Genomic DNA, 14,010 nt, shown 5'->3' on the forward strand with positions numbered 1-14,010 from the left:
AAAAAATACTATTATTTGTCTCTGTATGTCTGTAATGTGTGTGTGTGTATATATGCGCGGGTGTAGATAAATGTAGACATTTATAAGTGTATTGATACACGCATATAGGTACATGTGGGGTTTAGATAACTTTCGGGTTTTATATTTATTCATATTTTGTTGGTTTATTGGTTTTAATTTAATTTTATTTTTATTTTATTTTTAATCTTATGTATATATTTTTTTATTTTTTATTTTTTATTTATATATTTTTTTATTTTTTATTTTTTATTTTTCTATTTTTTTATTTTTGTTTTTGTTGTGTTTTATTTACCTTAATGTAATTTTTACTTTATTTCTACGTAGTTTCAGAATTATTGTCTAGTTTCAGTAAATAAAACAAAGAGCGTTCAGCATGGATTCGCTTTTGAATATATGTATTAATGTGTGTATGTGTGTGTTGGCGGTGTCTGTGTATGTGTGTGTTATATGTGTGTTGCATGTATGTGTGGGTGGAGGTAGATTAAAAGGGCACCGGCCAGTACTTGGTTGACCATAGCAAAGGTTATTAACTTACAGACTCTAAGACAAGAAAACTAAACTCTCAAGTACCCTACGCCATAAAAAAGCCAAAAGTTAGGTTGGATGGGGGAAGGGAAAAAGAGAAAAAAGCTGTTTATTATCTTCAAAGACGTCACTCATCCTTTTACCGTTTTTTTTTTTTTGACTCCCACCCAGGTTGTATTTTAACTTGATAAACAAAATAGAAAAATGTATTTGGTGGAAATGTCACTTTTTAAGGTAATTCTTGGCCTGAAGACGTAATCCCCCAACGTGGGTGATTACAGAAACATGTATGCACATATGTAGCCATTAATGTTTGTATAAATAAAATTAATATATATGTATATATACAGGGGTTTAATATGTATACGCACGTTTACTACAGCTGTTATGCATTTATTCTTATAGTATTTTACATGGCGCAGAATACACCTAGTAGTTATATTAATTTTACTTATATATATTATAATACTAGCGGGGGTTACCCGGTGTTGTCCGGGTGTTTAGAGGTGTGAGTGTTCGGGCGGTGGGGGTAATCAAAACATAAGAAAAAGCGAAGTAAATATTTTGGAATATTAAATAAAACATAGCTATCATATAAAAAAAGTTAAAACTTTAAAAAAAAATCGAGCGAAAAACACAAAAAAACTTACGTAAGGCAAACAAACGTTGTTAACTATAAAAATCGGAAAAACAAAAAAGAAAACAGAACAACGAACGTTAAAACACCTTTTAAAATCTGAAAAATAAAACCCCTCCCAAAAACACGTGAAAAATTGCTGAAAAAACCCTGTTTCACGATTAAAATTTTTAAAATCGAAAAAGACGGGAGGGGGACCCGGCCTTGCCTGGATGTTTTTGGGTGTGTATAGTAGGGCGGGGATGGGGGTGTTAATGAAAACCTAAGAATAGAATTAAAATGTAAAAAAATCGAAATAAAAATACACAACGATTCGAAGCCAAATCTTTAGGTAAAGAGGCAGCGCTCTAACCAACAGAGCTAAGACAACGTCAACGAAATTCTGTCGCTTTTCAAATATTTACAGTAAATCAGGTTACGACGTCATATGACGCATGCGTAGAAGCGAATTCGTCATGAGAGGACGGTTTTTGCGTACACCCCTGGAGAAAAGTGATGATTTCATGGTAAAAAGATAAACATTTTCTTCCAATTTTTCGATATTTGTCGGGAGAAGTTTGAAGTTTAAAATGGTACCGATCTGGCGAAAATCCGTGACCCGAGTGGAAAGTTTTTTCGAGACATACAAACACACAAAAAAACATGCATACATACAACCACATATTTTCGCTTTTACATATATAGACTAGCGGGGCTACTCGGCGTTCCCGGGTATTTGGAGGTGGGTGTGCTGCTAATTAAAAAAAAAACCGCGGGAGGGGGGCGAACCCGAAGCCCTGAGGGTAAGTTTGAAAATAAAATCGGTCAGACAGAATGAAAGATGTTTGAATTTTTTTTAAGAAACAAATTGACAGGTGTGCGCATGGAAGACATAGAGCCTTACGACGACGACGTAAGCAAATGAGGTCAATGCCCAGTTTGTTTGTTATAATCGAAGTAAAAAACGACCGTTATAACTTAAGCTGGGGGGTAATCAAACATCGAAAAAATCACAAAAAACAAACGAACGATGTTAAATGTAAAAATAAAAAAAAAAAAAAAGAAAACAAAAAAACGTACATGTGAAAAATGGCTTCAGTAAGTCTGTTTCGGTATTAAAATTTAAAAAATCGGTGGGTACCCGGGTGTTTTCTGGTGTATCGTCGGGGGTTGATAAGCAAAGTAATAAAAAAAAACAGAAAAACGCACGTTGCGTGAAATACGGCTTAAATAACACTGGTTAAATATTAAAATTTAAAAAATAAAAATAAAAAAGACATCTCACAAACCGATTCCAACCCAAAACGCTTAGATAACGAACCAACACGCTAACCAACTAAGCTAACCCGACGTACATGATCTTTAATCAATTTTTCAACTATTTAAAGTAAATCAGGTCATGACGTCATCTGATGCATGCGTAGAATCGATTGTCGTCACGAGAGGACCGTTTTTGTTGACCACCCCGTGTCGAAAATTGTCGATTTCGGGGTGAAAACATGACGGTTTTTGGCAAATTTTTCGAGCGAAGGATGGAATTTCAATAGGATACCGAATTTGTGAATTTTCGTCGTGTCTGTCGAAAGTTTTTAGCGGACACACAAACACACACACGTACATACAAACATACATACACACATTTTCGCTTTTATATATAGATGTTATTTTTTTCTATTTTATTTTGTTATATATTAATATAAAGTGTACCCATGTTGATCAACAGTTTATTGCTTGGAAGCTGTTATTTTTTTAAATCTTCGAAACAGCTACATGTTAGACAGCTTTTGATCCACATTCCCCCCCCCCAAATCAACGAAATTAGTTATGGTTTTCCCAAAGACTGTATGTATATATATATATATATATATATATATATATATATATATATATATATATATAATATCTGTTGCACCACCTCGCTCCCTCCTTAGTCAGTGGAAGAGAACCCCCGCATGACTGAGACAACTATCATCCCTTCTATCATCCCCCTCCCATACCTATACCCACTTCAATTGCCCCCCCTCGGCGGAACAAAATCTTCCCCACACTAGGAACTGATCCTGTGTCTGGCCATACCTACATGGGGAGACAAATAAATAGAAACATTAAAAAATCCCCTATACATATTTTTGAATACACCCCTCTATCTAAACAAACATAATATAAAGAACACCTGAAAAGACTGAAACAAAAAACTACAAGACTAAAATCCAAGAATCAAAAAAAATAAATATCAAAATAGAATGAAAGCACACCTACCTTTATTTCAGAAGAGCTGGTACCCCCTCCTCACACATACACATTAGTAACGACCTTGTATCACCGTCACCTTCCTAGGGAAGCAAATAAACTCATAATACTATAAAACAGTACACACATTCTCAAACCAATAAAAGAAAACACACACACATCCCCTACCCTAAGGAACAGGGAAAAAACACAAGCAGAAAGAAAGAGTGAGAGAGAGAAACACCACGCGAGAGTGACTACAGCCGAAGTCAGCGCCCCCCCGACAAGCCCAATAAAAGAGTATATAGCAAGCGTTGCCCAACTATAAAATAAAAAGTCACATAAATATAATATGTTATTCATACAAAAACTGAGACATATGCATACGAGTATTATATTTTTTTCTAAGGAATTCACTTCTTTGTAAGAAAAAATCTAGTCGAGCTGAGATCGAAACACAATCTTAAAAACAGTGAGACAACTACGAAAACCATTAAGCCAGCTTGACACGAACTTTACAAAGTGACTTCAACCTTTGACATTCTTAACATAAGGAATGTGTCACTTGAACGATTTGCACATGTGCATCTGTGGCAAAAAAGTTATAAATCCTTTATTCTCACGTTACAATTTTCAATTAAAACGCCGTTGCAGCCCGTTTTTCTTCAAATTGAAACCGATTAAACATTTTGCACATATCCTATATAGCGTGTTTTAAGTCCCTAGATCAATAAATCCTTGAGTATATGGTTGGGAAGTGTCCTCACAATTTTGTTACGTGGCCATTATACTAACTAATAAACCCAATAGTTCTGACTCGTGATTGTTTCCCCCTTTAGCACAATTTGTTTATTACTCTTTTTTCTTTCTCCCCTTTAAATGTCTGTTACATCTGCTCCACTACGCGAAAGTAGTAGATCGCAATTTCTTATACATTGATCCTTTCTTCCGACCGCACGCCGGCCACAGCCAGCCTATTCTAGCCTTCATTTTTACCCGTTCATCTCCTTCGGTCTCGAAGTTTGTGTCTTCTCTTATCCACGCGTTGTCCGTTTTCTTTTTCTTCTGATGCCAGCTAGAATTATTGATAAAGCCTTAACCTAAACGTAGATTTCTATGAAAAAAAAGTGTATTTCTTCCGATTCACTGTTCTTTTCATGGGAAATGCTCGACTGGGCTTCAATCTATAGTCCTTTCTCGCCAAAACGTTCACGAAAAACACTCGTCTAACTGAAAACACTATCAATAATTCCCCATTCGTTATCTGTGCCTAAACCCAAACGTAGATTCCATGAACAAAGATTCTTGCTTAGAACTTCACGCCTGTGGAACTGTCTTCCGTTTTTCTGCTTACAAGCTTATTACAATCTGATTGTCTTCAAGTCCAACATAAACAAGTTCTTGATGAGCCGTCCCACTTAAGTTAACAAATTTACCGAACTTCTATCACTAACCCTTACTATAGTGTCCAATTTTACTACTGTACACCATTTCACCCTTATCCTCGAGTGAGGTATGGGCCTTGATAAGTGGTGTTGCATATGTACAAAAATATATCAGCTTTAGCAACACATATTTGTTGATTAAATATATTTCTAAGTCCGTGGAATTTCCACTGGCACCTACTAGTTCTATTCTAATAATATCCTATCACGTAAGATAATAGTTTAATTTGGCGCCAAGTGGTATAAAAGTATGAAATTGTTCATTATCGTTTATGATCTCCTGAGATGCTCAAGCATTAGACATCTGCATTCATGTTTTAGTAGATTCATCAGCGTTTAAACCAATTATTAAAGAAAATCCGCGCCCAGACTTAGAAATAAAGAACTGCGCCCAGAAAGTAAGTTATCTGGCCTCATCAAACCGTGATTCATCTAGATTATGTTTACAATACTATACAAGCTTCCAAAATGTCAGCCACAATTACGTTCTTTATGATGGAAATTCTACGGAAATACGATGAATAGAATTACGCCGCGACCGAGAGAGATCAGAGATAATAGCTTCAATTTCAAAGAATATGTCATTTTCTTTACATTAAGATATTTCGCAATAATTTTGTTCCTACTTACAAGTCATATTGCAACTATATAGATCGAGTGCGACATATGGCTGTGAGGATTTCATTAACGAGATATTCTCCATAAAATGTAAGTTTGTGCAAGGTAGTACAGCTATGTATGCAAGAAACACGGAAGGAATTCCAAAGTATTGCATTCCGAGGGAAACAACTATTAGACTAGAAGACTTACTGGAATCTACAAACCTCAAAAAAAAAAAAAAAGTGGGACTTTGCTGCTGGTCGAGCCTATTTTATCGTTATTTCCATGGAAGGTTCTCGCCTGAACTCCAATCTCTGGTCCCCCCTCGCCAATCTTTCACGAAAAACACCCATCTAGCTGAATCCACTGTGAAAAATTTCCCCACTCTATATCTGTGCCTAAATCAAAACATGAATTCCATGAACAAAGATTCTTTCTTAGAACTGCACGCCTGTGGAACTCTGTTCCGTCTGTCTGCTTCCCACCGGACTAAAACTTGGATGTCTTCAAGTCCAACGTTATCAAATTCCTAATGAACCACCCCCTTAAGTAAACACTTCATCAAATCTCCACACTAACGTAATATACTTGCAATAGTCTTATCCCTGAGTGGCTTCCGGGCCTTGATAAGTGGTGATCACTGTGTAAAAAAAAAACTTCGATGGGGCAAAAATCGACAGAGTGCATAAGAGAATTAAAGAATTTGTGTTGGGTAGTGTTGAGATATAACGACATACACTGGGAACGACGATAAGACAATTATAATGATTACACAAAGTTCATATTAATAACACATAGGACAGGAATATTCATTATTGAAGTAGGGGGATTCCTTTAAACCTTGTGTAGGGGGGGGGCACTCGGGTACACTTTGGAAGGGTGTTTTTCATATAATGCTCTTTTACAAAATGAAACAACGCCATGTATGAACAACTGAAATACACATTATCTTTCATGATTTAAAGACTAATCACGAATACTTTCAAATATATGATGACCTGTTCTTCCATCCGGGTGAGATAATATGGAATTTAATGCCTTTTATATACTGCATTGCCTAATCTCTCCGTGTAAAATCGCAAAAGCGTTTCAGCTAACTCTCCTGACTGACATGTCTCCACTGCTCTTTCTAACTCTCCTCGACTTGCTCCCTTGACTAAAACTGACTCTGAATATATTTGAAACTTCTTTTTTTTATCGTTCAAACGTGCTCCAGCCACGTGAATATTCTCACGTGGATTTTACATATCCATATATATTAAACACGTCTTCGGCTACACAAAGAAAATTCCTAAACTGTTTTTATTTTTCATTGTTCTAACCCTGATCTCTTGTTTATTATCATTTCTAAACACAATAGGCCATTCTTAAATTCCCGTGATTACGGAATGTATTCGATTTAAAATTTGGAAAATTCAGTTCGATTCTAAACTTTTCCACTTAACAAATTTCATTTTATAACTTATCTACGTTGTTGCTTTGATTAATGGCATCTGCCCCCTTCCATGTAAAATTTGTAAGATAAAAACAGAAACTCTGCGTACCCTGGCCCAACTATGGCGTTGGGACAGCGCGCGTTTCTTGACTGACAGTGAAGGAGTTAATAGATTGTTTCGGACCCTGTCCACGAGGCAGAGCTTATGGAAATCCCAAGATTTTCAAAAATATTCCATGCATGCGTGAATTGTCGCCTTCTCAAGAAATAGAGATTTCCTGTGTGCGTGATTTGCTAGCACGGTAGATGAACAACAGGATGTGTTCTAGCAAGCGTGACAGTATCACCAACGTATTTGATCTAATGCCTGTTGTCTGTGGATATACAGCCGTGGAATAGAAGGACGGCTTCCAAGGTAAAGTGTTATCTGCCATTGTAATCGTTGGTTTACAATGTGTTTGTAGTTCTTAAAGGCTAGAAAATTATTCTTAGTATCATCAAACGTTGCTAAAGATTTACGGCCCTACACCAACTAGAGTTTCAAAACCATTTTTCTATGTTTTCTTTGATCTATCTCCATTTGTTTTTCCTTCATGTCTATCCTAGTCCCTTGAACAAAATGCCCAAGTTTCTCGTTGTATTCTTTTTTTAATCTTATTTTTTTATTTCTGTAGATTTGATATAATTTCTTTCTAGGACACCTATCTATTTGAAAATATCATCTTCAACAAACGCCTTTACCTCCGGGCAATTCAATACCGTCTAATATCTCTAGTTTTATAGAAAGTTGCTTACCACTGCCTTTAGGGACCACCAAACGAACAGCTGAGCTGCATTTAGTATATCGTCAAACATTGAGTCCTGCATGTTCCCTTACCTGAGGCATATCAAAGACGCCATCCTAAATCTTTTCACGACTGATCCGAGGAAACTAAGGCTGAAGAAAAATAAATCCATGCCGCCTTCGTCCATTGCCTTCACAGTCCCAGTTTGATATGTAGATGTGGGAGTAAAGCCTTGTCTGGTTCATCAAAAGAACGAGCTTGAATATTGTGTGAACCAGGTTCCAAACGTTGTCGTTGTGGCCATTCTTGTCTTACAAAATGTTGATCATCAACCCGACTACCCAATACACATACAAAGCATGGATGCTTTCTGGACACACCCTTTAGTCCCAAAATCAATCCAACTACCTTAAGATCTCGACACATCAACCAACCATGGTCATTGTAATTCAGAGCAGACAGTAGATGCCCCATGTTGTCAATAATTTCTTTCATTTGCCCCGAATGGCCGATTGGAACTAAAGAGTTTAATTCCGTTTTTAAGACGGACTGGCTTGAAACTTCTGCTGGAATAATCGATGAACAGTCTCCATTCAGAAGCAATAAAGTATAATCCCACTGGTGGAATCAAACCAACGATGTCGTTGCAGTAAACTAATGACGAGCCCTCCTGAGTTGTGAATAACTGTCTAAATTCTTTTTCACGGTCTCTGTATCAAAATAATGTTGTCTCAGGTGCTAGCAAATTATTTCTTACAAAAACGAGAATCAAGAAGCTGAGCTGATTCTTTTGATAGGTATAGATCCCGTATCAGGCCATTGAGATCTGCTTGCGTTAGAGGCACTGGCGTGTAATTTTCTTCTAGCATCTACTCTCCACCCTCTGCACTGTCTAGTGAGTTATCAGATTCCAGTCCTGATCTAGATGCCATTGCAACATCTGGCTCGGGAACGGGCAGACCTGGACCATGAGGAACTGGTTTTATGGCAGACGGAACATTAGGATACTGCATATAATGCTTGTCCTTGCGGTTGATTTCTTAAAGATTAGTCATGCAGAAATAGTAGTCTGTCGCATAATCTTTACGCTCTCCTCTATTTGAACAACGAATGTCATAATCTTCTTTTTTATTTCTCCAACCGCTCAAGTTCTCCACACATGTTTTGCAAACGGCTTGTTCTGGTCCGCAAGTTTATCAGCAAATAAAGCATTATATGACTTCGTCATAAAATCAATTATATTTGCTAGTTGCCGAGGAAGAATCACATTACCACATATGTAGCAGAACCTATCGGGATGATTTTTGCATTTGCGTTCCATTTTTCTGCCAATTTAAAATATGTGTCCAAAATAGAAATATAAAAAGACAAAATTCTTATAAAATATGCCACATTGATTGGAGATCACATTTTTCTAAACAATTTTCAACTTCAGAGTTGTTAATGCAGTTTGTCAATGTAGTTAATGTACTTTCATCTTCAGTGTCGGTTTCAGCTTACTGAAAATAAACCAACACATCATTAGGTTTCAATATTAGTTTCGGGGTTCTACAGTATAATTTTTGTGCTAAAAAAGAAAAAAAGTATAGGCTATACCTGCAAGATCGGTTTTCTTATACTCTCTACGTGCTAGAAAACTACTGACACCTGAAAGTATCCTGTCCCTCAATAAGGCCACCAATCGCCCATGTATGGAGTATTGCTGTCACATTTGGGCTGGTGCATCTGCTGCTAGTCTCTCGCTCCTAGACAAGGTTCAAAAGAGAGTCGCCAATCTGATAGGCCCTAAACTGGCATCTAAGCTGTCGTATTAATATATACATTAGCGAAAACATCAGCATCGATCGGTAAGTCTTTCTCCCCCAATCTCTCTCACACACACGCAATACAAAAAGTAAACAAATTAAACAATGAAACACAAAACCAAATAACTCTTGTAGATATGTCTACAAAAAATAAACCTACAGGAACGCATCATTTTTTCGTAAACACACACGCACACACATAGATGAGCGTAAGTATACAGACAAACAAATGAAAATGTAGTAGCAGCAATAATATTTTAAATAACGAAAACATCAGCACTGGTCGATCGGTCGGTCAGTCTCTCTCCATTGTTCTCTGTCTGCCTGTATGTCTATTTGTCTGTCTGTCTATTTCTATCTATCTATCTATCTATCTCTCTTTAATAATAAATAATGTAAAAAACAATGCAAAAAACAAAAAAAAACTACGGTATTATTACAAAATATAGAACTGCAGTGAGGCATACATTTTTGTTCCAAATATTTTAAATAATAAAACTTATGGCGTCCGCCCGCCGCGAAATTTGAGTTATCGCGATTTACTACGGATTAACTTAAAATCAATAATTTCTTACCAACATTGGCATTTACCAAAAGATAAAACCCTTAATTTTATAGAATTAAAAGCAAATGTAGCAGTGAGAACACGCTAAGCAAATGCTGCCTGGGGCAATCGGTAATGCGAACTCCGAAATTAAATCTCAACCAATGAAATATGCCGGAAAGCATGATACACAAAACAGCACACACGCTATCGTATTAATAAAATTATTACTAATGTTATTGCTATATTATATTCACTAATTATCTTATTATTACTATTATCATTATTACTCTAATGAAAATTAGTATTACCATTTTTATATTATTATTATTATTATTATTATTATTATTATTACTAATGTATATAGTAATAGTAATAGTAGTATTACTTTTATTATTATTAATAGTATTACTAAAATTTTTACTAATATTTATAATTGTATTATCTCTATTCTTCTTATTATTGTGACAAGTACTATTTTTTATCTATTACAACTATTATTATTATTATTATTATTATTATTATTATTTCTGTTATTTTCTCTATTATTATGGCTATTTTTACTATTTTAGTAGTATTAATAGTAATATTCTTATTGCTTTTACTATTATCACTATTATTACAATTTTTACTATTATTTTATAATGTTACTACTCCTACATGTGATAATATACTACTACTACTACTACTACTACTAATAATAATAATAATAGCAATGATTGTTATTATTATTTTTATTTATATTATTATTGAAAAGTACTGATATTTTTATTATTATTATTATTATTATTATTATAATTATTATTATTAGAGTAGTGATAGGCGGAACGTGAAACGCGAGATCAAAATAGTTCAAGGAGTAATTCGCAACATCATAAGTAAGAACATATCGATTACGGAACTTAACAGGCTTCTGTATGCAGCGTCATGCGTTATTGCGAATCGTCTTGGCTTAATACAGAAGAAAAAGAGAGAAATGAAGGATAGAAGGCCATACTGGCAGAGGTGCTTGAAGTAAATATAAAACGGTGGCGGAAAGACATTGGTAGAATCGAAGAAATAAGAAAAATAATCAAACTAGGACAAAAAGCCAAGGATAAACTTGAAAGTATGTATAGATTGCAGGAAAAACGCGTTCTAACAATGTGGTGGTATGAAAATTCAGTCTCAGCTGTATAAAGGATTAAATTCTATTAAACAGGTGGGAAATAGCACCATCCAAATGCAAAAGCTGCCAGAAATTCTGGAGTGCGATTTGGTTTGTTGAAGGGCGATATAATAAGAAGGCTAGCTGGTTGGGAGAGGTCAGAGAAAGGCTATCAGGAATGCAACAGACGAAGAATGTCGAGATAACCATTGATGACGTAAATACTGACATACGAAGGATGACATCTGGAAGTCACCTGGTCCAGATGGAGTGATGCGCTTCTGGTTTAAACAGGTTCAATGACTTTATCCACCTATAGCTGCTGCCCTGCAAAGGGTCGTAGAGTCTGGAGATGTCCCTGGTTGGCGCGTGAAGGGGAGAACAACACTTATTAGGAAAGATCCTGCAACGGGATTAGATTCCAATAATTATAGATCAATTCTACCACTAATGTAGAAACGGTAAACTGGAATCATCGCGGAAAATAATTATGGACATCTTCCGATTAATAGTGTTTTTTCCTGATGAAGGAAAGGTTCGAGAGGTACCAACTCGCAGCTATTGATTGATAATGCATTAATGCAGGATGCAAAGAAAAAGAAGAGGAACCTGAGCGTAGCATGGATCAGTTACAGAAAGGCTTATGACATGGTTCCTCCTTCATGGATACGTGAAACGCTGTTGATGATGAAGGTTGCTGAGAATGTGGTAGGGCTTTTGGAGACAAGTAGTGCTCAATGGAAAACGGAGCTGACAACAAACAGAGAGGTGATGGAGCAGTTTGGCATAAAATGTTGAATATTCCAAGGAGATTCGTTATCTCCACTTCTTTTTGTAATTATAAAACTTCCACTGAGCATCCTCATGAATAGGAAAAAACTGGGCTATAACTTTGGATCTGGTGACAGACGCCTCAATTATTTACTGTTTATGGATGATTAAAAAATATTCGGTAGAAATGAAAAGGAAATAGAGAGACTGGTAGAACTTGTGGGGGCATACTCAGAAGACATTGGAATGGAGTTTGGGATAAGTAAATCTGCGGTGCTGGTGATAAAAAGACGAATAATGATCTATTCGAATGGAATAGTGCTGACAAATGAAGAAACCATGAAATAAATAGAATATATAGGATATAAGTATTTGGGAGTGTTGGGGGGGGGTAGGCATCATGAATAGAGAAATGAAGGTAAAAGTCAGGAAGGAATATCATAGAAGAGTGAAACTAATTGCAAATTCGAAACTGTATGGAGGAAAGCTACTGAAATCAGTGAATGCATGGGCAGTCAGTGTTTTGACATGCAGTGCGGGAATGTTAGAATGGTCCAACAAGGAGTTGCAGGTCATAGATATCAAAACAAGAAAAGTTTTAACAATGAAGTAGCGTAGCAAGGCTGTATCAAAAGAGGAAAGACGGTGGGAGAGGATTGAAAAGTGTAAAAGATTGTGTTAGAACCTAGGAGATGTAGTTGAAGGAGCATGTAGTAAGAAGTCATGATTGGATGCTTAAGGTTGTGGCCAATTAACTGGAAGTATGTGATAGAGAAAGGGCAGAGGAACTGGCTAGGAAAAAATGCATGGAAGGTACTTCCAAGATATAGCAGAAATGGCCGATGAAAGATCATGGCCATGGCTCAGAGATGGGTATCTGGCTATGAATACCGAAGCTTTTGTTTGTGCTGCACAAGAGCAGGCATTGGAAACCCAATTGTTAAAAAAGAGGGTCTAGGAGAAGAAATTGCTGATGAATGTCGGATTTGACGTATGACCTCAGAGTCAATTGCGCACCTTGCAGCAGGGTGTAGTGGACTGGCCCAGAGAGAGTACCTCAAAAGACACGATCGCATGGGGCTCCTGATATATTGGGAGTTGTGCAAGGAGGATGGGTTGAAGTGTGCTGGAAAATGGTTTGAGGAGGTGCCGGATTAAGTGAGAACAAGTGCGGATGGCAAAGTAGAGGTATGGTGGGACAAAAATGTCATAACGACCAATCAATTGAAACATAGTCGTCCGGATTTGGTCGTCATTGACGAAGACTCAAAAAATTGGCAGATTATATATATTTTAGTAACCAGGGACGGGAATGTAAGAGAGAATGAGAATGAGAAGTACAGTAATTATGCTCCATTGGCCTTGGATATAAGGCGTATAGATGGGGTTAAAACAGAAATAATCCCGGTCGTAGTTAGTACACAAGGAGTAGTATCAAGTCGTTTACAAGGACAATTGAAACACTACAATCTCAAATGTTTTAGGTAGCCTTGAAACCTCTGCATTTGTAGGTACCACCAACATCCCTAGAAAACCCCTTGAACTTTGAAGCTCCTGGTTTGAAGTCTGGATTGTAAGAAATCCTCTGGAAATAAATTTCAGCTCTTGGCAAATAGACTTTGATAGACGAAATCAGAATCATTATTATTCGTTTATTTTTCTAAACTATGCTGTTACTCATAATCCCGATGGACCCCCAAGTAGAATTTAGCCGCAGCAAGTGCCTGATTAATTAAAGCAAATATGATATTTTGTCAATTATTTGAAGATTTGTGTTTTCTCAGGATTTTCCTGAAATTTTCTGCTCTTGTTTTTGAATGCATCTTTTAAATCACGCCCGAGGAGATGCCGTACATAGAGATATGAGATTTTTCTTGACGCCATATTTCTTAGATATGCGTCTCAAAATGTGCGAACTGAGTAAAGATGGCGTATACTTTCACGAATATGATATCCGATAATTGGCAAGGCATGTCTTTTTTCCACATTGTCGTGACAAATTAGTTTCCTTATATCGATAACGCAGAAAATCTTATGGATTATTATAAACTCTTCAAAGAAACAATTATGAAGTAGATGCATGGGAT

General features: G+C 36.3%; 1 long non-coding RNA gene across 1 annotated transcript in view; it reads left to right on the forward strand.

Moving 5' to 3' along the window:
- LOC145249038 (uncharacterized) overlaps nucleotides 1-14,010 on the forward strand; it is a 309,222-nt gene that overhangs the window by 53,988 nt on the left and 241,224 nt on the right. The window lies entirely within an intron of this gene.

Source organism: Euprymna scolopes, chromosome 27 (assembly GCF_053919585.1).
Source record: "Euprymna scolopes isolate OS-2025 chromosome 27, ASM5391958v1, whole genome shotgun sequence".
Classification (NCBI taxonomy): Eukaryota; Metazoa; Mollusca; class Cephalopoda; order Sepiida; family Sepiolidae; genus Euprymna; species Euprymna scolopes.